Genomic DNA, 26,647 nt, shown 5'->3' with positions numbered 1-26,647 from the left:
AAAAAAAAAAAAGTAGTTTCTGCACAGCAAAGGACACAGTAACAAGTGTGAATTGACAACCCTCAGAATGGGAGAATATTTTGTAAAATATACCTCAGACAAGGGACTGTCACCCAGAATACACAGGGAACTCAAGTGGCTTACTCAAAAAAAAAAAAAAGATTAACCTAATTAAAAGATTAAATTAAATTAAAATGAGCTGATCAAAAATCTCTCTAAGGAAGACATCCAAATAGCCAAAAAGCATATAAGGAAGGGCTCAACATCCCTCATCATAAGGGAGATGCAGATTAAAACCACAATGAGATATCACCTAACCCCTATCAGAATGGCGAAGATTAAAAATACAAAAAGTGATAAGTGTTGGCGGGGATGTGGTGAAAGGGGAACTCTCCAACTCTGTTGGTGGGAATGTTAACTGATTCAGCCACTGTGGAAAACAGTATGGTGGTTCCTCAAAGATCTACAAATAGAACTACCATTTGATCCAGCAGTCCCACTTCTGGGTATCTATCCAAAGGACAGGAGAAAGCTCAGTCAGAAAAGCACTTGCACATCAATGTTTATTGCAGCATTATTCACGATCACTAAGACATGGAACTAACCCAAATGTCCACAAACTACTCAGCCATAAAAAGCAACAAAACCCTGGCATTTGACAGAAAGTGGTCAAATATGGAAGATCTATTGTTGAGTGAAGCAAGCCAAGATATGAAAGAAAGATATTGTATGTATCCACTTAATACATATCGACTATCTGCACTTCATGGTAGAGATCGAAATATTGGAGGACATAAAAGCAGTGAAGATAGTTACGGGTGCTGAAGGCAGTGTGGAACAGGGTCGGAGTAAGAAGGGAAGAGTATAGAGAAGGATAGCAAGAGAACAAATAGCGAGGCATGATGTTAGTGGGACACAGAAATGGTTTATTACCTGTTGATGATGACATGTACAGTATTCTCAACTGGACTGGTCTGAGAAGTATTTCATGTTGGGTACATTCTTTACACAAGTCAATGATACATAGTGATTGAATGTTAAAAAAAATGAGAATAAATAATAATAATAGTAATAGTAATCTGAAAAAAATAATGAAAAGCTATTTGATGATGATGATGTGGATAGTAATGTCTTTCTCTTGACTGATATGCATGGTAATTGTGCTGGAAAAAGAAATGTAATACACTGTAAAGATATATGTGATTCAATATAATATAAAAAGATTATGATAATAACATATTAAATTAAAAATAAAAAAACAAGGCATAGACTAGAAAAAATATTTTATTTATTGAATATATGACAAAGGACTTATATCCAGAACTACAAATCAACAATAAAAATAGAAATGACTTGGGGCCAGCAGGTGGCATAATGGTTAAGGTACTGGACAGACTCCCACATGGTCGACCATGGGTCAAGCCCTAGATGTGGCAGCTTGAAATTCATGCTGGATACATGTGCGTACATGCCCAAAATCCCAGGAGGAGAACAGAGGCGAAAGGACTGTGGCATGGCCATTCTCCCAGGGGGTGATCTTCCACTTCCACTTCCCCTCCCACTTTCCCTTTCACTTTCCCTCTCGGTCCCTCTCTGGTGAGTTCATGTATCCTATGGCAAAAACCTTAAATATATATATATATATATATATGACAAGATAAATGAGAATAGGGCAAAATATTTGAACAAATGTTTCACAAAAGTTAAAAGGATGACCAATTGGGTCAGGCCATGGCATGGTGATTAAGGTGGCTGACAGCATGATTAGAATCTTGGACCTGGCGGCTTAAAAAATACCCCAGGAGCAAGTGCAGGTGGCACTGCAGTGTGGTCATCCTCCCTGGGGTGTGCTTTCTCACTTTCTTTCTCTCTGTCTCTTTCCAGCAAGTGCCATGTGCCTTTTGGTAAATTTAAAAAGAAAAAGGAAAAGAAAAGAGTGACCAATAAGCATAGGAAATGGTGCTCAACATCTTTAGTCATTTCAGAATTTTAAAAATTAAAACCAAAATGGCATATATCATTACAAGTTTATTACAATGGCTAGAATTTACAAAATTTGTAATACCAAATGCTGGCAAGAAGTACAACAACTAGAACTTTCCAACATGGTTGGTGGGGCTGTAAAATTGTATAAATAGCCTGGAAAACTGTATGGCAATATCTAATAAATTAAAGATATACTTCTTATATGAGCCAGCAGCTCTACTCTAAGGTCTAATAAAGAAATAAAAGCACATTACCACAAAAATACTTGTATAAGGTATTCCTATCAGCTTTATTCATAATAGCCAAAAAGTAGAAATGGCCCACATATCCATCAACAGGCTAATGGATAAACCAATTACGGTATATTCACAGAAGGAAATACTCCTCAACAATAAAACGAAATAAACTACTGATTTATACAACAACAAAGATAAATTTGTTTAAAGCACTAGACTCCCACATGGCTAACCACTGGCAGCTCAAAAATTACTCTGGGTGTACCTGTGTGCATGCCTCAAATCCCAGGAGGAGAATGGAAGAGAAAGGATTGTGGCACGGCCATTTCCCTTGGGGGGTGATTTCTCACCTTCCCTCTCACTGGGCCCTTCTGTCTCTCTCCAATAAACACACATGCCCTATGGGGGGGAAAATAAAACTATAGGTCTAACAAAGGCAGCCAGAAAACAGAAGAGTACACTGTACATCTCCATCTATAAGAGGTTGAAGAACAGGGAAAACTAATAAATGACGAGGCAGTAAGAAAAGTGTTTGACTAGGCCAAGAGTGGAAAAGAAGGGGTTAAAATGACTGGCAAGGGGGAATGAGACAGATTTCTGAATAATGAAAATATTCTACACCTTGACTTGAATGATGACTATATGGATGTTCATATTTATCAAAACTAAAGTCTATACTGAAGTTCTCTGCATTTTACTCTATGTAAATTATACTAGAAGTGGGGTGGAGAGAATGATTGTTGACATGTGGCTTGGGGAACCAGGAAAATGGTGGTGCCATTAACTGAAACAGGAAGCACAGAGAAGTCTGAGAAGAAAGTTCTCTTTTCAGTTTGAGGTGCCTGTGCAACATCCAGGGAGTGCTGAATACGAGCTGCATGTTAGGAGCTGGAGCTCAGAAGACAGATCTTGGCCAGAGATAAAAATGTGGCAATCATTAGCACACAGATGGTTATTAACACTATGAAACTGAATGAGATCACCCTGGAAGACTGTGAGAATGAGACAGAACAGAACCTAGAGCAGAATCCGGTGGAACATCAATGTTTAAGGGATTAGAAAAAAGAAACAAAATAAAAACCTTCAAGAAATTTCTGAACCAGAATACCCAGGAAAACACACAGCTGGGAGAATCAGTGTTAGAGCATTTAAAGGAACAGAATGTCTCAAGCAAGGAATGATGGTCACAAAATCAAGTAACCTAAAGCCAAGACAATATCTACATATTTAACAACAAGGATTCAATTAAAGCCACTTCAAATCTGTTCATCTCTCTCCAAAGCCACCATCATCCTCATCTCTCACTAGCCAATGGCCTCCTAACTGACTTCTCAACCTCAATTCAGTCCTCCTGTTCTTCAGTTTCTCAGTTAATTATTGTAGCTTATCTACCCCAAAGGCCTCCAAAATGCTTACTTTATAAAGCTATATCCAAATATTCATAGCCTGCTATCAATATATCACTGTGTCTTGAACAATTTCTTCAGTAAAGAAATGAGAAATGGGACATCAAAACTAAAGACTCTGCCTCAACTAGTAAGATGGTCCAGTATTCCAAGTTTCTCTACTCATGGGCCCAAAGAAATGAAAACAGTTCTTGTTTACATTGCAATTAAAGAAGCTTGACACAAGTCTGGGATTAGATTCCCTTAGGGACAACTAGAAATACCACAATCTAAACATTTACAATATAAAGGATTAGTGCTGTCTAATGTAGCCATTCCTAACCACCTCACCTTTCTTTATCTTTGACAGACATGAAATATTTTAGATACTGGGTGCCTTCTAATAACTAGCATTTGATTGCTTGCACAATTCATTTTGTTATGTAAAGCTTCTAAAGGTAGTTAACATACCTGTACTTCTAGTAGTGTTGATATTGATTGATTCTATTGATTATAAAACGATTTTCCTAGTGACTAAAAGGGCTATGATCTATTACTATGATTTTTTTCCACACTAAATGTGATTTCCATTTTTCGGTAGAATTCTATTAAACCAAATTTAGACTCCATGATAGTCATGAATCACTGCACCTTTCCAGAACTGCTACCTGACAGCAATAACACATTATACCAGTGCCTGCCTTTTCCCTTTCTCTTTTCTCATATTTGGTCATCTAAACCTGTCCATTCTTCTTTTCCAGTGTTCTTATCTACATTGTTTCTTTCACATTATCCCCATTATCAGCATAATAAAAGGTCTTCTTTGTTCTAATCTTGGGCCACTTCAATCCACTTGGAATACTGCCTTCAAACTACTCTTCATAAAACATACATACACTGAATATACTGTTCTACAGAAGAATCAGAACACTAAATAGGGCTCCAGAGATCTTTCAAGACTTAGTGTATCAATAATTAGGGTGACAACAGGCAAATTAGACCTCTTTATACAAAAACAAGAACAAAAAAAAAAAAACAAGGCCATGTACTAAAATGGAATGATTGCAAGTTCTGAAATTCTGTGATTGGATGTTGTCTTAGCCTACTATTCCATTGCTAACAGAGATACCTGAGACTGGGTGATTTCTAAGAAATAAGAGGTTTATTTGACTCATGATTCTGGTGGCTGAAAAGTTCAAAGGTGTAGGACTGACATTAGGCCAGCTCATAACATGGCTTATAGGTGCAGAGAGATTGGCAGGCCTGTACAGAGAGAGAGAGTGAGAGCGCGGGCTGCCTGCAGTTTTCTCTTTTATAACAACCTGAACCTGGTCTTGCGAGAACTAACCCCCTCTTGTGAGAGCCAGAACTACTCACAGCCTCTCACAAAACAACATTAACCCATTTATGTCACCACTGTTTCCATGATCCAGTCATCACCCACTAGGACCAAATGCCAAAAATATTAATATTTGAGGGACAAACCATTATCTAAACCATAACAGATGTTATTTCTTGCTTGAAAATATTCCATGGCTGTCTCCTTAAATACAGATTAAAACTCTGTCACTTTAGCCTGGCAATTCAAAGTCCACTAATACATAGTTCAAGTATAACAACATTAATATTTATTAAAACTTTGAGGTTTAATATAGTGCCTGACACAGAATATATATTTATTTATTTAATAAATCATTAAATGAATGAACATGTAGTTAGTGCTTGCTATGTGCCAGAGACTAGACCAAAAACTTGAAATGATTTTTTTCATTTAGTTCTCACAATAATCCATAGATTTGGAAATCATCATTCTAATTCTACATGTGAAAAAACTGAAGTTAGTAAGTAGCAGAATCAGAATTCAAACCCAGGTATGTATATTCCAAAGTTACATGGTCTTCACTATTTTCTACCTGTAAACCCATCATCCCCAAACTAGTCTTGCTACCATCTCCCAGTATTCTTCGGCATCAATAATACCTTACATGTTAAATACACTTTATTTCAGGTCCAGCAGTTGACATAATGGCTATGTCACTGGATTCTCATGTAGTCCACCACAGTTTGACTCCTGGACCTGGTGGCTTAAACTCATGCCGGGCGCGTGTGCATACATGCCCAAGATCCTGAGAGGAGAATGGAGAAGGGATTGTGGTATGGCCATCGCCCCCGGGGGGTGATTTCTTGCTTTATGTCTCTCTGTCTCTGTCTTTCTGGCAAGCGCATGCACCCTATAGAAAAACCTCTAAAAAAAAAAAAATTCTAAAGTGCTTTTTCCTCAGACATATTATTTAAGTTGAACCTTCCAATATGTAGGTTCCAGTGCAGTGTTCCTCCCACCATCCAAAGTCGTATAACTTTTCCTTCCATTTCTCCACTATTCTACTCACAATACACCTCATAGCTCAGTCAAATCTGCAACTGCTTCCTATCCTGCTGTCTCTGTGACAGGCACATTTCTAAGATATTCCCTCAACATTCCCACCCCCTAGAGTACATGCCTCTGTATGACCACCTCCCCTTGGGCCTGTGAACACGATAGGATATTACTCCTAGATTGTTACTTTATAAGGTGAAGGGATTTGAGGGATATAATTGGAGATATAATTAAGGTTCCAAATCAACTGACCTTGAGTTAATCAAAAGGAAGATTAGCTGGATGCTACAGACTGAACTATGTACCCTGCCACATCCATATGTTAAAGCTCTAAGCCTCAATGTGGCTATATTTGGAAATAGGGCTTTTAGGAGGTAATTAAACGTAAGTAAGGTCCTAAGGGTGTGGTACTAATCCTACAGTACTGGCGGTCTAATAAGAACAAAACGCGAGAGCTATTGCTCTCTCACACTCCACACACATGCACCAAGAAAAGGCCACATGGGAGGACATGGTAAGAAAGTAGCCATCTGCAAGACAGAGAGGTACCATGCTGGCACCTTGATATCAAACTTCCAGCCTTCAGATCTATGAGAAAATGGCCCAGTCCACTGCATTTTGTTTGGCAAGCTGACTAATATATTGGGTAGGTTTGATCTAATTAGGTGAAGCCTTAGAAGGGACTGGCTCTTATAAAAAGAAGAGATTTGAAGCACAATAGGGCCTATGGAGTGAGCCACATGGCAAGAAACTTTGTGGAGCTGACGGCAGCCCCCAGAGGACAACCAGCAAGAGAACTAGAACCTCAGTCCTTTGAACTCTGAGGAAGTGAGCTCTGCCAACAGCCACGTTTGCCTGAAGGAGGACCCTGAGTGCCACAAAGGAACACCGCACAACTGACACCAAGACTTTAGCCATGAGCAGCAAACCCAAGTTAGTGGTGCCCAGTTTTTTTTTTTTGTACCTAATACCATGAGACTAAATGAGTATTATTTAAGCTACTAAAAGTGTGATAATTTATTATGTAGTAATAGAAAACTGCTACACTCCCCAATCTTTACCTTCTTTCAAAGCCAGTTAAAACACCATGTCTGCATGATTCCATTTACTGAGTACATTATCACACTAGTCAAGATAACACATACACTTTATAACTATTTAGCCTAATCTCTTATATGATAAAGACCAATATGTCTTTAAATGTATTCATTCATCCTACCTTTGCACTGAGCACACTCTGTGTTGCCAATACTGAGTCTACTGTGAAGGGAAAATACATTAGAAAGAGTCTATGTTCGACAGAAGCATGAAATGTATTTACGGATTCATGCAATAAACATTTACTGAATGGCCATATGTTAGCCACACCCTCCACTAGATAACAGACACAAAGAGATAAAAGACACCCTTCTTATCTTCATAATGACCACATGTTGTGAAGAAATGGGTGTGCAAACAATTACAATAGCATTACATGTTATAACAGAGGTGAGATTATAGAGAAATGTCTATTCTAGGGGTAGGGGAGAATGGAAGAAAAGGTCTTCTAGAAGGAGGTAAAATATTGAGCTAACATTAGAAGGAAAAGTAGGAGTTAGCAGGTACAAGGGAAGAAAAATATTCCAGACAACAGGAAAAGCAAGCATAAAAATAGAGCAAAAAGGCAACCTAACAGTTCAAAGAATGCAGGTAGCTTAGCCAGGCTAGAACACAGGGTCATATGGGAGGGGATGGCAGGAGATGAGGGTGAGAAGGTAGGCAGAGGTCAAATTATGAAGATCAGGAAATATCAGGTTAAGGAGTTTCACTGCCAAAGCAATGGAATGGGTAGGTTTAAAACTGGGAAATCTGACTATGGTTTTTTTATTGTTTGTTTGTTTTTTTAACAGAGATTTTGGGAAATCTGAATAAGGGTTTTTTTGTTTGTTTTTTTAAAGAGATTTTGCTATAGAGCATGTGCGCTTACAGGAGACACAGAGAGAAAGTGAGAAATCTACCCCCAGGGAAGATGGTCACAGCACATCTCTTCTCCTCCATTCTCTATTCAGGATTTTGGGCACACACACACATGCACCCGGCATATTTCAAGCCACCAGGTCCAGGACTTGAACTGCGGTTGGCCATGTGGGAGTCTAATGCCTTAACCACTATGCCACCTGCTGGCCCCCTACATGTAAGTTTTAAACGTGAAACTATCTGGGCTGCAATGTAAACAGACCAAGGTACCCCTGGGTACAAAAAGAATCCAGAGGTTAATTTTAGAAGCAGAGAAACTTGAGTAGAAATCCAATAGTTAATATTAGTATTTGATAAAGGTACTCCCTTCACTGAGGTGTGGTCCTGCTAAACAGCACGGGTGGCAGGGCTCTATCTAGACCATGATTATACCATGCTGTAATCATCTGTTTACTAGCTTTCTCCAGCACTGAATTCTATACACCCTGAAAACCTAGACGTGTCTCCAGCTCCTGAGCTCCCCTGTAGTACCTCATACACACAATTCAATTACTGCGGTGATATACATGGTAGCATACTGCTCTGCAATGCTAGAGCCATAAGGAAGGTGCAGGTTCAAATCCCAGGTAAACCTGAAACATCCTAGGAGCACATCTGCGCTCCTAGCCAGCGGGAAGGCAAGGGACGAGCACAGTGTGATGACATCCCATCAACGGTACCCACCTCTTTCTCTCCCTCTCTACTCTTTCTCACATGAAAGCAATGAAATAAACCTAAAGAAAAATGGACCTTCAATAAATCACTTCCCTTTTGTCCCTGAGAAACAGGTACGGGTCCATCTCACCCTTTCCTTATACTCTCACAGTAGAAACTCAGTAAAATAACGAACACCCATTTTAAGATTTCTTCTGATCCTGTTTTTTCAGATTCTATGAAATATTTGCAGAATATCAAATTTATTTATATCTTCTTATATCAAGCATAGAATAACTCCTAGAAAATTGACTTTGGAATACTTTTTATTAAAGTTTGCACAGCAAAGTAGTTTTCTCACTTGTAGATACTGCAAGCCTATCAATATAATGCGACTTTTCCTGGCGCTCGTATCCCACTGATTATTAACACGTTCTTGACTATTAATAAAGGTTCCGCAACATTTCTTAACTCAGGCTATTGCCAGATGTCAAGCTTCCCTCTTACGCAGCTGGTTTAAGGATTCAAGTTTAAAACTATACCCTTATTTCAATTACATTTCATCTTGAAACTTAATAAGAGCTGAATGTATATTCTACCTTTCAAATCCCCAGAGACAATCTTAAATACCAATTCTTATTATGCAAATAATAACCATTTTCTATAAACTCCACACTATCATTGCATTAGCTTGGTAGGTTTTCTCTATCTTTGTTCAAATGCTTAAATTGTAATGTCCTAAAGGGAAAAAATCATGACTTCCCCTCGTCTACCATTATACCCCCAGCATACTGCAGATAGTAAACATCCAGCAGGTAAATAATTGAATAAATGAACATGCAGAACAAGATAGATCAAAAACAGAGGCTACTAAAATTGTCATGCTGCTAAAAATTTACCTCTATGCTGGTAGCAAGTCCTTTTCTTTTTCTTTTAAGAGAGATTTTTGCTATAGGGCATGTGTACTCATGGGAGAAACATGGACAGAAAGTAAGAAACATCCCCCAGGGGGGATGGCCGGATGGCCACTCTGCAATCCTTTCTTCTCCATTTTCCTTTCAGGATCTTGGGTGCACACACACACACATGTGCCCAGTATGAATTTTAAGCCACCAGGTCTGGGACTCTAACCACAGTCAATTATGTGAGAGTCCAACAATGTAACCATTACGCCATCTGCTGGTCCCAGTAGCAAACCATCACGTAGTTACCAATCTGTTGATCTTTTCTGTCATTAAGCTTGCAGTTCATCTTGCTCTCAAAGCTATCATGACATACGTTGTCTAGCACCTTATTAAAATGACCTGTATCTACAATCTAATTACTTTTTCAAAATGAATATATTAGTATAAGATCATTTTGTTCTTAGGAAATGCCCTCCACAGATGGTACTGAGTGAGGTTTCCATTTCAAGGACAGACTGTGAGAACTGTATGACAGGAATAGCCATTTAGGCTATTGGAAATAGTTTTTCAAGGTCACTAAAGGGGCAGAGTTCAGAAAGGAAAGTAGTAGTATACCACAACAAAGAGTGCATGAGAGATACATCGTGAGAAGCAGGCCAGGAAGGTTGGTCAGACATACAAAGCAATGGACTTCAAATGCCCAGGAAATCTCTGGCATCAATAGAACCTACCAGAGTCTTGGACACTCAGGAAGGTGTTGATGGCCTTATTAAATACAATCATTTCCAAAAAGACCGGGAACCTACCCTAAAGCCTGTTTCAACATTCCTCTGTCTAGACCATGCACATAGCTAAGAAGAACACATAATCTCATGGTAATGGCATCAAACAGAAATATTATTGCTACTTATAAAATTAACATATTTCATAGAAAAGTAATTGATATCATCATGGGTGGGAAAGTTCTACTGCAATGGTAGGTGGTGTGAAAGCATGGGATAATGAGTGTCAGGTCCAACCAAGATGTACACTCCAAAACTAACGAATGATACTAAGGAAGCAACAGTTACAGAACAATAATCAACTCTTCGCATTTCCAATTTACATCTCAAATAACTCATTTCAGGCAAGAAGAACCACATTTGGCATAAGAGTAAACTAAATCATTCCCAGATTTGTTCTTAATACCATCCATGTGCACTTTAGCAAGTTTAATTTAAAATGTATTTATTGTACAATAAACACACATGAGGAAGTACACAGAAAAGAACTTCAGAATTAGAAACAAGAAAGGGAACTAACTGTAATGTGCACAATATTTTTTAAATAAAAAAAAGCTATATACAACTTTATGCCAATTAAACAAAACAGGAAAAGTAAATAATTTTCTACTAAATTACCAAATTGTTCCACCAGATGGTTGAAAATCTGAATAGTTTAATAAACCACAAAGAAACTAAAAAAATAACCAAAGCAGGGGGTGAAGGCTATAGGCCCTGATGGTTTCAGAGGTGTATGGTTGAATGTATTTTCCCCTCCAAAAGCCATGTTGAAATTTAGTTACCACTACAACATATTGGAAAGTGGAATATATAAGAGGTATTTAGGTCATGAGGGTCCCATTCTTGTGAATGAATTAATGTCATTACCACAGGAGTGGATTCACTATAAAAGGGCAGGTTCAGCTCACTTCTCTCCTCTCTCTCCTCCTCTCTTTCTCTCTGCCCTTTCACCATGCAATGTCTTCTACCAAGTCATGGTGCCGTAAAAAAACCCTTGCCAAATGGCACATTGATCTTGGAGTTTCCGGCCTCCAGAGTGTGAGAAATAAACTTCTATTCACTGTAATTTGCCCAGTTTCTCAGGTATCCTATTATAGCAGTACGAAACAAACTGGAATACAAAACTGCTCCCAGAAATGGAGTATGCACTGTAACAAATACCTGACGATGGCAAGCAGCTGTGGGATTGGCGACTAAGGTTGGAAGAATTTAGACTATCGAGTTAGAAAAAGCCTAGGTGTTATGAATGAAGTGTGATGGGTGATTCTGGTAAGGACTCAGAAAACAGAGGAGAGCAGTAAGGAAAATCTGAATCTTATTATATAAGTGGTCAGAACAGAATGCTGGTGGGAATATAGAAAATAAAAACAACTCTAATGCAGTCTTAGATCAAAATGAGGAACAAGGCATTAGAAACTGGAGGAAGGGCCCTTCTTGTTAAAAAGTGGCAAATAACTTGGTTGAACTGTGTCTATGCCCATGGGATTTCAGAAAGCAGAATCTAAGAGCAATGAACTAGGGTAGCTGGTAGAAGAAATATCTAAGGAGCAAGGGTTCCAGTGTTATGTGTCTTCTTTTAACTGCACATAGTAAAATGTGAGAAGAAAGAAATTACTTAAAGACAGAATTTATCTTTAAAAGGGAAGCAGAACATAAAGATCTGAAAAACTCACTTAGCTTGGTCATGTAAAAAACTGAAAAGTGGCCTAGCTCCACGGCAAAGGATTAATGCACTGCTCAAGATAGTCTGGATTCCATAAGGCGACCACAGTTGAAATCCTCAGCCCTCCCCCTCCTGAAACAAACCAGGCACATGCGCAAGTGTCTAAGAGCTGAAGAGCTAGAGGACTGAAGAAAAGGGATCACAGTGTGACAGACCCTGTGGAGTGTACTTCTCTCTCTCCCGCTCTCTTTCTCATGCTCACACACATGCTCTATCATGAATAAAGAAAAAATAAAATAAGAAAAGTGCAGGGGAGAATACCAAAGGTATGGCCAAGCTCATTTGATAAGGAGCTAAGTATGGATAAGAGAAATCCAGATGCCATTTGCCAAAATAACGGGAGAAGGATCCTAAGGCATTTCAGAGTGCCCACTAGGGTAGGGCAAGACCTAGTAGAGTTATGAGGGAGGAGCCACCCCTGAGACTCTAGCACTTGAGCAACCAGAATGCCTTGCCAACCAGCCAGGAGAGGTGCGGATAGTAGACCCCAAGGCAGGACAGCTGCTGTATGGGCAAAGCTTGGCAATGACATAGAGGCGGGGCTGTACAAGACCTTAGGGACCCAGTCCCCACCCCACAGTGTTTGGAAGGTAGAACATGGAGAAAAAGTTTATTCTCAAGTCTTAGGATTTATTGAGTATTGTTCACCTTGCTGAGTTTTGAACTTCTCTAAGACCTGCTACTCCTTTCTTCTTATTTCACCTTTTAGAAAGGATATTTTTACCCACCCTTATACTTGGGAAGCACATAACTTGTTTAAGTTCACAGGCTCACAGCTGGAGGGGAATTCGCCTCAGGATGAATGTGCTTTGAGTCTTACTCATTTAGATGAGAGTTAAACTTTTGAACTGACTGAGTTAAGAATTTTGGGGCTATTGGGGTAGAATACATGTATTTTGTATGTAAAAAGGATATGAGTTTTACAGGAAAGAGGGGAAATGCTATAGTTTGAATGTTTGTCCTAGGTATTGTTCTAGCAGCAGAAAACAAAGGCGAAAGGTGAGATACACCATCTAATTCTAAGTTACATAAACTGCCTGAAATTATGGGAAAATACAGAGAGCTGCTCAATTCATTTTAGGTTAGTGTAACCCTCAGCAGTTTCAACTTGGGCAGAAAGCAGAATCTAAGAGCAATGAACTAGGGTAGCTGGTAGAAGAAATATCTAAGGAGCAAGGGTTCCAGTGTTATGTGTCTTCTTTTAACTGCACATAGTAAAATGTGAGAAGAAAGAAATTACTTAAAGACAGAATTTATCTTTAAAAGGGAAGCAGAACATAAAGATCTGAAAAACTCACTTAGCTTGGTCATGTAAAAAACTGAAAAGTGGCCTAGCTCCACGGCAAAGGATTAATGCACTGCTCAAGATAGTCTGGATTCCATAAGGCGACCACAGTTGAAATCCTCAGCCCTCCCCCTCCTGAAACAAACCAGGCACATGCGCAAGTGTCTAAGAGCTGAAGAGCTAGAGGACTGAAGAAAAGGGATCACAGTGTGACAGACCCTGTGGAGTGTACTTCTCTCTCTCCCGCTCTCTTTCTCATGCTCACACACATGCTCTATCATGAATAAAGAAAAAATAAAATAAGAAAAGTGCAGGGGAGAATACCAAAGGTATGGCCAAGCTCATTTGATAAGGAGCTAAGTATGGATAAGAGAAATCCAGATGCCATTTGCCAAAATAACGGGAGAAGGATCCTAAGGCATTTCAGAGTGCCCACTAGGGTAGGGCAAGACCTAGTAGAGTTATGAGGGAGGAGCCACCCCTGAGACTCTAGCACTTGAGCAACCAGAATGCCTTGCCAACCAGCCAGGAGAGGTGCGGATAGTAGACCCCAAGGCAGGACAGCTGCTGTATGGGCAAAGCTTGGCAATGACATAGAGGCGGGGCTGTACAAGACCTTAGGGACCCAGTCCCCACCCCACAGTGTTTGGAAGGTAGAACATGGAGAAAAAGTTTATTCTCAAGTCTTAGGATTTATTGAGTATTGTTCACCTTGCTGAGTTTTGAACTTCTCTAAGACCTGCTACTCCTTTCTTCTTATTTCACCTTTTAGAAAGGATATTTTTACCCACCCTTATACTTGGGAAGCACATAACTTGTTTAAGTTCACAGGCTCACAGCTGGAGGGGAATTCGCCTCAGGATGAATGTGCTTTGAGTCTTACTCATTTAGATGAGAGTTAAACTTTTGAACTGACTGAGTTAAGAATTTTGGGGCTATTGGGGTAGAATACATGTATTTTGTATGTAAAAAGGATATGAGTTTTACAGGAAAGAGGGGAAATGCTATAGTTTGAATGTTTGTCCTAGGTATTGTTCTAGCAGCAGAAAACAAAGGCGAAAGGTGAGATACACCATCTAATTCTAAGTTACATAAACTGCCTGAAATTATGGGAAAATACAGAGAGCTGCTCAATTCATTTTAGGTTAGTGTAACCCTCAGCAGTTTCAACTTGGGTGGAAATAACAGGCAGGAAAAAAAAAAAAGTATACAAAAAACTATAAGCCAGCCTCACTTAAAAAGAATCACAAAATACTAAATACAACATCAATGAGTCTAACCCACTGCTATATTTTTTTTTCCAAAGAATTCATTTTCTTTGGGCTGGCATGTGGTGTGGTGGTTAAAGGTGCTGGATTCGAGACCCGGACCTGGCGGCTTGCTTCCCCCCTTTCCCTTTCATTTTTCTCTCTCTGGTCAAATTAGAAAAAATATTAATAATAAAAAATGGAACTAAATAAATAAATAAACTTTTAAAAATAAATACATTTAATTTTTTTAAATTATAATTATTTATTATTACTTATTTTTTAATTTGACCAGAGAAAGAGAGAAAGGAAAAGCAAGAAAGCAAGCTGCCATGTCTGGAACTTGAACCAGTTAGCCATGTGGGAGTCCAGTACCTTCACCATGCCACCTACTGACCCCAGCTGTATTTTTAAAAATACATCATTATCTGGGACCAACAGGTGGCATAATGGTTATGTTGAACCACAGGGTAGACTGTGACTCAAGTCCTAGGCCCAGTGGCTTAAAACTCATGCAGGGTGGGGCCTGATCCTTAGGAAAATCCTTACTTTCAGGAGGCACAGAAACTAAACCCTGTAAGAAAACTCCAAAATATAATCAGTGGTGAAATGTCAGGATATCAAGGATGCCCACTGTGACAAACTAAACATCCAAATATGATTACAATATTATCTCCCATGCCATATGGTATTTAATGTGGTTTTAAGATCCCTCCATGAGGAGCCAGCAGGTGGTGTGGTGGTTAGGGCACTAGACTCCCACATGGCCATCAGTGGTTCAAGTTCCAGACTTGGCAGCTTGGTTTCTCATTGTCTCTCTCTGGGAAGTGCACATCCCTATAGCAAATTAAATAATAATAATAATAATAATAACAGTAGTAATAATGTTTTTTTAAAAAAGGATTCTCTCCACTATTTCTAATCTATTGCTATTTCCCTAATCTATTGGAGAAGTCTATTTCTCTAATCCCTAGAATCTGGCCAATCCCTGTGACTGCTCTGACAAAGAGAATATGCCAGAAGTGGTTGGGCTTCTGTTCCTTCACAGTCATGGCGCCATCCCTGTGGAAGGGGCTGGGGTACGGGGCTCTTCGCCCTAGGCCACACTGCATTTTCCATGGCATGACATCATTCCGATATGTGATTAACAGAAAAGGAAGCTCAATCACTGCCAATATATATAGTTCTTTAGACACTTCTGGCCTTTGTAGTCACCTGTTATGGTACAGTTCATACTGCAGGGGAGCTTAAAGACATGAATGCCACTTCAGAACTAAAAAATACGACATCTGATACATTAAGGTATCATCCATCCTTTTATGTATTTAATCACCGTGGTTGAGTACTGTTCCGGCCTGTGGACACAACCGGTTCTTCAAACGGAGATGGACTGTCCTCTAACACATTATCGAAGGTACAAAAATTCGAATCAATGCGTCATCAAGATTTTGTTTTTACAAATTATGGTAACATGACAGGACACAGAGCTGGAATAATGGAGTTTGGGGTACCAAAACACCCCCCCATTGGTATTTATATTGATATTTCAGATCTAATTTTTAAAAAATCTATGACCCTGTACTAGTTAGGCATAGACCTTATCTGGCCTGGAAACCCCTACTTCTCTCTCTGAACACTCTCTTAGGGGCAAACCAGCCTCCATGTGAGAAATCTGGCTACCCTAAGAATGCCATATGTGAGGAAGCCCATCCTAAGCCACTGGAGAGGCTCTTGGAGAGAGAGATTGAGAGATGCCTAGCCAGTCTCCACTGTTCCAGCTGAGGCACCAAGCGTGAATAAAGAACCATTCCGATGTCTAACCCAGTAAATCAATCTTGAGATGACTCATCACAGCTGCCATCAACTGCAAATACAGGAAAGGTTTGTAGCAAAAACCACCCAGGTGAGCTTGAATAATCCCACTGAACTGTGACAGCTTGAGGATAATACACATTCAGAACAAAAGAAAACACAACTGTCGTTATGAAATGGCATCACCATCTACCTAACACAGCCAAGAGACTCAATTAAAAACTGGTAGAGTAAAAGAGTGGGGTAAGGTAATTGGATATAATATCAACCAAACACACAAATCTTGAATGCCTTTAATTTTGAGAATTTCTCTATTAACCTTATATGAGACACTGTACAGACCGATTATCTCAACTAGTGAAACAATGATATCCATGCAATATAAATTTTCTTCCTTTCTTTTTTTTTTGGAGAGATTTTTGGTATAGGGCACGTGCACTCGCCAGAAAGACAGAGAGAGACAGAGAGACAGAAAGCGAGAAATCACCCCCCAAGGGGGATGGCCACACCACAATCCCTTCTTCTCCATTCTCTTGGGATCTTGAGCACACACGCACAGGCGCCCAGTGTGAGTTTAAGCCACTGGGTCCAGGACTCGAACCACAGTCGACTAAGTGGGAGTTCAGTGACATAGCCATTAGGCTAACTGCTGGTCCCTCCATATAATAAAAATTTTAATTCGGTTATCACAAATGGGCTGTTTGGCTTTACTTTGGCTCATGGCCATGGAATGTATCTTTAACTCTGATTAAACAGATTATAAATTTGAATCTTTGGTCATAAGAAATATGGGGGAAAAGATGTGAACCGAAGTATACATGTTTCTAAAATACTGTTTGAAAATCTCATCACTTTCAGGGTTCATTAATAAAAATCCTCTGCCTCCACACAGTCCATCCTACCAAATCGACTCTCAATCTGCACTTTCCTCTGTCCTGCACTCTGTTGTAACATCAAGATGCTCGCTCTATTCTAATACAATCGTCCGACTATATTTACCTCCTCTTCCATCCTCAGTTTATACTCTCATTTCTCTCTATATAGACCTTCAAAGTGCTTCTTCTAATCCCACAGCTGTATTCAGCCCTTCCCTGAAGACTTCTCTGTTTCCTAAACCAGCTTTTTTTCCCCCCTTAGGCTTTTGCTAGAGGGTACATGCTTGCTGGCGCTCATACCTCAGGGTGGATGGCCACACTGCCATCCCTTCTCCTCCATTCTGCTCTCAGGATTTTGGACATGCTCGCACATGCGCCTGGTGTGACTGTCAAGCAGCTGGGTCTAGGGCTGGAACTGTGGTTAGCCATATGGGAATCCAGCACCTCAGCTACCATGCTACCTGCTGGACCCTCTAAATCAGCTTTAATGCTCACAAAACTAAGGACAGTAAGAACCCTACACATTATTTTGTTCAGTAGGTATATGTACCACAATTTGGCCTTTCATTACATTTGTCTTGCGACTAACTTTTGTGTGTACTAAATCTTATTCAGCTAGACAGTAAGCTTTCTTGCCCTCGTCTCTTTTATCCTCTCCCCTACTGTGTCTAACAAAGGGTTGTACACTCAACAAGAAGCTTGAAAAACATATCAAATATGGTCGTGTGTGTCCCCCAAAATCCTGGCAGGATGGAGTAATGGAAGAGAAGGATGACTATGCCCCACTAGGGTGTGCTTTCTCCCACTCCCTCTCTCTTTGCTTCTCCGTATCTCTCTCTCTCTCTCTCTGGTGAGTGGCACATGCCTCTGGAGAGAAAAAATAAAAAGTATTTTTTTCAACTATTCAAGTTGGATAAGAGTAGCTTTTGAAAAAAATACCGAACTTGGTTAAATATTAAAAGAAAGTGGTGTTGAGCAAAGACACAGATTTGCAAACTTCCAAGAGAAATTCTCCCACTGTGAGGTCACTGTTATGTGGAGGACTCCTAGGAGAAGCTACTATCACCATATCTGATCAAGCGGTAAAGCTTCCCACCATGGGCTTGATGGGTAAGAAAGAAAATACATATTTTTAAAGTTTTTATTTATTTCTTCCATGGAGGTGCAAGGGGAGCCCCTAGAACAGGGTCTTCACACAACAACCCACCCCCAGCAGCAGTCAGTCCAGATGACAGACATACATGCATCCAGTGTATACAGAGAGAACTCAAATTCGAGCTTCTCCTGGGGTCCAGTGTCACAAAGTACTGCATTACCTCTGCCACCACTGACTATCCCTGATAATGCTTTTTTTTTTCTGTTTTTGTTTGTTTGTTTGTTTTGTTGCTGTAGAGTATATGTCTTTGCTGGAGAGAAACAGGGAGGGAAAAAGAAAGAGAAAGTGAGAGAGTACCTCCCCCCCCCCACGGGTGATCATCACACCATAATCCCTCTCCTCTCCTCTCCTCTCCTCTCCTCTCCTCTCAGGATTCTGGGCATGCATGCACACACATCAGGCATGTTTTTCAAGCCGCCAGGTCCAGGACTTGAACCACACTGTTGGCAATGTGGGATCCAGTCACCTTAACTACTATTCCATCTAGCTGGCCCCTGAGAATATGTTTTAATTCAAAGTCATTAGTAGGATTCACTTTAAGGTAAAAATGACAGTGCATCTCAAGAAACTTAAAGAATTTTACTATCAAATACTCAAGAGAATTTTTCTATCAAATATTCAGAGTTCCAATGAATAAATTCGAGTTTCTCTTTGAGATTAAAACATGGCAGATATTCCAAAAGAAGGGGGAATGAAGCAGGAAGATATTATTGGAGTTTACCAGAAACAAACAGGGAAGAGTTATTCAATTTTGATATTCTTGTGTTTTTTGCTCTTAATCATTTTTATTTTAAGAAATAGTTATTTTGCAATGTAGTATTCGAAACTGCATTCAGCTGGTACCCCATCTTTTTCATACCTCTAGTATTTTGAATTCTAGTGCTCGTTGTGTTTTATTAATCTTATTCTCTTTGTCTCATTTGCAACTACATTTATGGTTATGCAAATAGTCTTATTACTGGTATTAGTAAAAAGTTGTTCCCAGAAACTGAAATCTTTTCATGGAATCCCCTATATTACCAATAAATGTGACTAAATTTGTTCATTTTGGTTTTTGTATAGTGTTTCAGAACTGGCTTAACAAATTTCTCCATTTGGCGTCCTATCTGAAGAATATGAGCAAATAGAATTCCTTCTATATTGGCAGTTTTGTTGCAGTTTTAACTGGACGCAAATCAAAATCACTGTAGTGTCTCCAAAGGCAAGTTTCTACCAGCATACTCATACTTAGAACCCTTGAAATCTGTTCCCAAAACGAAACCACCACACTCTCCTTTTTCCTCCCTTTAAATCCCATTGGATCTCCAGTTCATTACCAAGCTTACACATTCTCAAATGTCTCACAAGTCTTTTAAACACTGATAGCAAAAACAATCTGAAGATGAGAACTCTTTAGGCTGTATGTCATGAGGCTTCCTGAGGTACACAGAGTATCTGTGTGTATGTATATGCATCTATGCACATGCATGTACTTAGGATGTTTTAGTACACTTTTCTCTCACTAACAACTACTACACTGGGAATTTATAAAGAATAAAGGTTTCTCTCTTTTTTTCTTTCTTTGTTTCTTTCCTTTAGATGTTTTTTCCCCCACAGGGCCTTGGTTGCTCACTGGAGACAGAGAGAGAGAAAGTGAGAAATGACCCCCTAGGGGGGATGGCCATGCAGCAGTCTCCTCTATTTTCCTACTGGGCATGCATGCACATGCACCCAGTGTGTCAGGTCTGGGACTCAAATCATGAAGTCAGCCATGTGGGATATAGCACCTTGACCACCATGCCACACATCTGGTGAGGATCTTCTTTTGGTGGGGCCTCTGCAGAGTCCTGAAGTGTCACATGTAAAGAGCTTGCATGGGTCTGTCCATGTCCAAGTCCCATTCCCTCTCTTTATAAACCCACCAAGACTCAATTATGGGGCCCCACCATGATGACTTTACTCCTCATAATCTCTCAAAGGCCTCACCTTTCAACTCCACAGTGAAATTAAAATGTTATCCTCTTTCTTTTTTAAGATTTTATGTATTTATTTTCTGAGAGAGAAAAGTGAGGGATCCTAAAACAAGATCCTCATGCCACTATCCTCCCCGTAGCCCTGCAGCTAGCCAGCATCACATGAATGCCTGGTGTGTTCTGGTAGACCCAAGATGCAAACCCAGAGCCCTCCCATATGGCTGCAGTATCACACAGCAGCATCCCACCATCGCTCCGTAGAAACAGAGGCTAGGCCAAGTGTTCACCCTCTTAATCTAGTCACACCATGTTTCAACACACAAATTTGATGGGATACATAAAACCATGCTATCAGAATATCTATGTACATGGATGTGCTGAGACTCATATAAGGACCCTTCACTTTAGTGAAAAAGATATTCAATTGGAAATGAAAAATAAGGTTCAAAACATGGTTCTACCAATTTATGAGATATGATTTAGAGAATATATGTAACCTCTCTGAGTATCTCTACGCTCTGAGTTCTCTATAGAAAGGAGTCAGATCATACGAACCTAACTTCCACTCTCCTGTTCTTGCTGCATAGAATTCTCATAAAACTGGCTCAGTTCAAATTTCAATGGGAACAAAGGGAGACAAAGAAAAATGACACAGCGGTAGCAAGGAAAGGTCCACACGATCCACTAGAGTAGAGTGTACAGAAAGTCATTTTTTACCCTAAAGTTACTAACATGCTCTTCAGGATATCCAAATGTTCAAGATGAGCATGACTTATTCCTCTTTGAGACAAAATACAGTTTCAGAGACTGGATTTAATTCCTACCTGAAACAACTTTTAAAAATATAGTAACTAAGAAAACATAATGAAACAAATGGTGTTTTGTTTGTTTTCTAATGGCAGAGAGCAACCACACTTAGAAAGAGACAGAGAAAGAGATACCATCCCTCACTCCATTGGAGCAAGGTTATACTGCTGTGGGGAGCAAAAGAGGAGACGTGAGCAATGTGCAGGACGTGACCACCAGAATAAGACCAGGGTCTTTATCCGGACATGGCCTTGGGTGGCTGGATTGTTATGAGCAAAATGTCTTGGGATTGTTTTGAACTGAATGTTCCAAAGTATTGTTATAAGAACCTGATAAATTCAGTAAGGACTTAAGACCTTACATCACAGAAGTCTCTGGAGTGTGCATAAATACTAGCAATAAACTTAACTCGTGGCTGACCAGTATTTACTGGCAGTCCTCCCGTTTCTATCCTGTCTTCTTGTCTTTCTTTAATCCTCACCCCCCAACTCAGGAACTGTTCGCCATTGGCAGGTCCGACAACTGTAACCCTTTTTTCATTTCTCCATCCTGTCTGGATTCTGGGCATGCAAGCACACATGCCCAGCATGTTTTCTAAAGAACAGGGCTTCAGGATTCTCACCATGATCAGCCATGTGGGACACAGCACCCTTAACTTCTGTGCTAAGGGGACAGCCCAAAACAATGGTTCTTAAGCCTTTGGCTATCAGGAACAAAGTGTGGGGAAACACACAGGATGAGTCATATGACAGCTGCAGCTTAGTACCTGGAGAAAGTTTCCAAATTGAGGAGCCAGGAGGGGGAATCCTAAAAGGGCAAGGAATACTTGAATAGAGAAGAAAGAGTTGAGGGCCCAGGGAAACCATAAGTGCAAGAGTTCTCAGGGTACAGTACTGAAGAAGAGACAGTCACACACAGAAAACTCCAGCAATGGGTGGGGTCACACCCAAGTATTCTGTTAAATACTGATAAGTGAATCATCTGAAGAAATAGAGTAAAAGCACTAGAAGAAAACAGTAGACAGAGGTTTTACAAAACAAAAACAGCCCCTATTCCCAGCAGCCACTGTATGGCCCATAATCCAGCAGAGTTTTGCTTCAGAGGTAGACAAAATAACCCTACACTAAATGCTGCTCTCCAGTCTAATGAGCCTTACAAGCAAGAACTGAAAGAAACTAAATGTTTCCAAGTAACACAACTATATCTTAAAATAAACATCAAGAATTGCAGACTAAATGGTGCAGCTGTAATACAATGCTCTTGAAGGTTGACCCATGTGGGAAGGTTACAAGTTCATGTATGGAGATCTCCCTGAACATGCCAGGAATACAGGTCTCCGTGATCTGGAGTTGGGTGAAGCAAAGGAATGATCACAGCAGTAAGAACACTGCCACACAGCAGGCTGAGGTCAAATGGGAAGTCTGGGTTTGATTTCAGGCTTAGCCTAAAAGTCATGCACAATGGCTGAACTTGTAGCTCCAAGAGGATCGTGACATAGTGAGACCCTATCTAAAAAAGTTAGAAATAAAAAAAGGAAATGATTAAAGTGCTCAGGAGGATATGCGTAGGTTATATGCAAATATGCTGTTTTAGATAAAGGATTTGGGCATCTCAAGATTTCGGTATCCTTAGGAGTTCCTGGAACAAATCTTCCCACTGGATACCAGGGGACTACTCTGCATATATGTATGTGTGCGTGCGTGTGTGTGTGTATTTCTTAGGCCCAGATTTTTGTTTCTGAAAAAACGATTCAAAACTATTCTTCACTAAGAGAAAGCAAAGCTCCTTGCAATAGTGACTAATTCTAACACAGAAGAAAAGGGCATATGAACCTGGACAATGTTGTGCCAGAAAATAAGGAAATAATCAAAGAGTGACAGAAGTACGTCATAAGAACCAGAAGCTAGCTTGGTCATTCCGTGGCCAAATCTGGAATGATTCGAAGATCAAAATAAGTAATTATAGAACCAGATTTTAGAAAGGAATCCATGTGTCTCTATTGATACAAAGAGGAAGGACGAGAATAAAGCGTTTCCATCCAGGGGAGTGATAAATGTAAAAGAGATGACAGAAGTTAAAAATTACTAATGGCCAACCATCATTTTAATAATTACTTTAGCCAAGAAACTTCAGTGTCTGTGAAAATGAGTGGTTAGAAATTTGATTTAAAAACGAGATATTTACATAAAAATATCTCTCCACGAAATACTTACTGACTACACAGTTAGCATCGCAGATGAGAAACTTAGCGGATACCATTCTACTCAAGTGAAATCACTAGGAACAGAACAACAATGACATTTGTGCCACCTAGTAGGATATAAGAACACAACACCACTTCTATCCTACCCCTTCCAAAAATGCATTAGCTGAATATCTTCACAGGGAGACATTACGCTAAAATTGAGGAATATTACAGAAAACTGTGTAAAAGTTTAAAATGTCATGGGACCAGCAGTTGGCGTAATGGCTATGTCTCTGGACTCCCATGTAGTTGACCTAGGAGCACACATTGCATTTAGTCTCTCTATTCTCTGTTGATCTAAAAGAATTCCTTAATCTTTCCTTGACATTTTATTTATTTTATTTATTTATTGGAGAGGTTTTTACTATAGGGCGCGTGCGCTCGCTGGAAAGAAAGAGAGAGACAGAGAGATGGAAAGCAAGAAATCACCTCCCAGGGGGGATGGCCACACCTCAATCCGTTCTCCTCCATCCTCCTCTTGGGATCCTGGGCACGTACGCACACGCACCTAGTGTGAGCTTAAGCCACTGGGTCTGGGACTCAAACCATGGAGTTGGTCATGTGGAATCCAGCCACTTTAATCACTATGCCACCAGCTGGCCCTGAGGGATCATCTTTCTAACTTACTTTCAAATGGCTAAGGGAGAAAAATCTCATTGTATTATTTCTGTACTGTTTTTGTGTGTCTGGAAATATTTCAAAGGAAAAAGTCAACGAATGGTCAGGAAATAAAGACAGGGAGAAATAACATAAGCAGAATCCTAAAGAGAGACGCTTCCCTAAGAATACGTGCTCACTTATGCCCAGTGGCACCTGTCCAATTCTTCATTCTGTAGAAACAAAGGTCAATGCGGTGCCATCACGGCAAAAAAAAAAAAACAAGAAAGAGAAGGACAGACAGACACTGTCCTTTACCCTACCTGACTTCTTTCACAAGGTCACCAGCTGCCTCGCAGTAATCATTTACACAGTAATTAATTTGTTGGGGCTGAGTTTTCGATAACTAATAAAGCCATTTCCACTGATGTAAGAAATATAAAGAACAACTAACTGTACAAAGCTACTGGCAACAGAGAACTTCTCCCAAATAGATCCACTTTCCAGACAATTGTATCAGATGCTTGCCTCTTTCAGTTGTCAAAAGTGTTTTTTCTCAAAGATACCTCAATGTACTACTCCCTTCCCCGGCTTCTGGCATGGTGTACAAGGAAATCAGTGGCACATTTTCTCATATATGGACAATTGTTAGGAACACCAGCAAGATGCTGAGGCTTATAGCACTGCCGTGTATGGAACAGCTCTGCATCATACTGCCTTTTAATTTAACATGTCAGCTGTCACTAGCTTTTCTATAAGGCTCTCACACAACACTTCTCATGGCTTTCAGTATGCTTGCCAACGGTATCCCTAAATTATCATTTTAAGCAATTATAGACTTGGGGACTGGACCATCATGATTTACAAAACGACACACAAATACGAGTGAATATTTTCTGAATAAGGTCTATGGATTCTTCCTAGGTCTAAAATTAGGCTGTTGTGAGTTAGTACATTTTCAGAGTTTATTGGATTTTTTCATGCTAATTCTGAAGTTACCATTTGGCGCTTATAAATTGATATAAATAAGTGAGGCATTATACTATGTTACTTTTCAAGCAATAAATATGTTAAATGTTCACAAAGAAAGTTAGAATTCACATCTAATCACAGCAAGCAAGATGTAATGCTTTTTTTCTTTTTCTGTTTTTAAGGTTTGCTATAGGGCATGTGCACTCACTGGAGAGAGACAGAGAGAGAGGGAAAGTGAGAAAGTGCACCTTCCAGGGTGTGTGTGTGTGTGTGTGTGTGGCCATGCCACAGTCCCTTCCCCTCTCCAGATTTGGGGCACACAAACACAAGCACCTGGCATGTTTTTCAAGCCTCTGGGTCTGAGACTTGAACTGCACAGTCAGCCCTGTGGGATCCAGCTACCTTAACCTCCAGACTGCCTGATGGCCCAAAACTTCGTGCTTTTAAAAAAGCAAACAATGACCAGAGACCAAAAAGTCTATCTACTGGACCTTGACTGGGAAAATTTCTCCCGGAATTAGCATATCTCTGCACTGTGGTCTATACTCCTATGATAAAGGGTGCTTCAGTACAGTTCAGTATTGTAAGTCATCCTACAGACAGAGTTGATTAAGATAACACAGCAAAATGTAAATTTTGTTTTCAAACTTGATAATGTAAACATGAGATAACTAACAAAAACATGGAAGCAGAGGGAAAAAGAAAAGGTACCAAATGTAAATAAGCGCAACTCCTCCTCTTCCACCACTGGAAGCCAAGAGGTACTATCTAAAGTTTATTTGTCAAATATAGAAACAAAGTACGTTATTCCAAGCTTTCATGATAACCAGCATAAGGGAAAACAGAAACTGTTACAGGTGGTTATTGCTAAAGAGAGAGCTGGAAGCCAGGCTGACGAGAGTAGAACAAGAACTTCTACTTTTCATTTTACAGCCCAATTTTGTTTTTTTAACGACATGTGTATTTCATTTTAGTTTTAAAAAATGTGAATGGGGTTGATGGTGGTAGAGGGAAAGATACCACTTTCCCCAGGAAGTTTCCCATGACCACCTGGAGCCTCTTTTCGCTGTGTTCCCAGAGAAGCCAGCATGGGACACCATCACAGTCTTCTACCCTGTACTACACCCCTATACTGGGCGGGCTGTCTGACCAACCCACTACACTGAAATCTCCTTGCAGGCTGGGGTCATGACTTATCTATAATTTTATCCTCAGTACATAACCAGTCCAGCTAACCAGTATAAACACAAGTTACCTATGCATGAATGAACAACACATGGATGATTGTCACAGCGAATAAAACTGACCATGAAAGCAGCAGTAAAAAAGAAAAAAAGGCAAACAAAAAAGATCTTAAAAAGAATATCAACATTTACAGTTGCATCATGTAACAATATCTCACAAAACACGCTTTTGAACAGAAAAATGATCAGAAAAGGTTCCAAGAAATTTCAAAAAAAAAAAAAAAAAAATCCCAACACCTGGCCTTTCCCATTTGCTCTTTATCAGAGGCCTTCTTGCCACTTCTATGAGTAGTGAAAACTCAGTATCAAATGTGGGGTGACTTGCAGATGCCAACGTATACTTGTGCCTAGTCGGAATAGTCTTCAGACTGGTGAATTAATTTATGTATAAACAACATTTCAAGTCTATTTG

At 39.8% G+C, this 26,647-nt stretch overlaps 1 protein-coding gene and 1 pseudogene across 1 annotated transcript in view; one reads left to right on the top strand and one right to left on the bottom strand.

Moving 5' to 3' along the window:
- The window catches only part of UVRAG (UV radiation resistance associated), a 309,776-nt gene that overhangs the window by 196,523 nt on the left and 86,606 nt on the right, over positions 1–26,647 (bottom strand). The gene's annotated exons all lie outside the window — the stretch shown is intronic.
- On the top strand, positions 15,626–16,160 carry LOC102502303 (membrane magnesium transporter 1 pseudogene; annotated as a pseudogene).

Source organism: Tupaia chinensis, unplaced genomic scaffold (assembly GCF_000334495.1).
Source record: "Tupaia chinensis unplaced genomic scaffold, TupChi_1.0 Scaffold000047_1, whole genome shotgun sequence".
Lineage (NCBI taxonomy): Eukaryota > Metazoa > Chordata > Mammalia > Scandentia > Tupaiidae > Tupaia > Tupaia belangeri.
The sequence above is the reverse complement of the archived record's forward strand: the minus strand, read 5'-3'. Positions and strand labels throughout refer to the sequence as shown.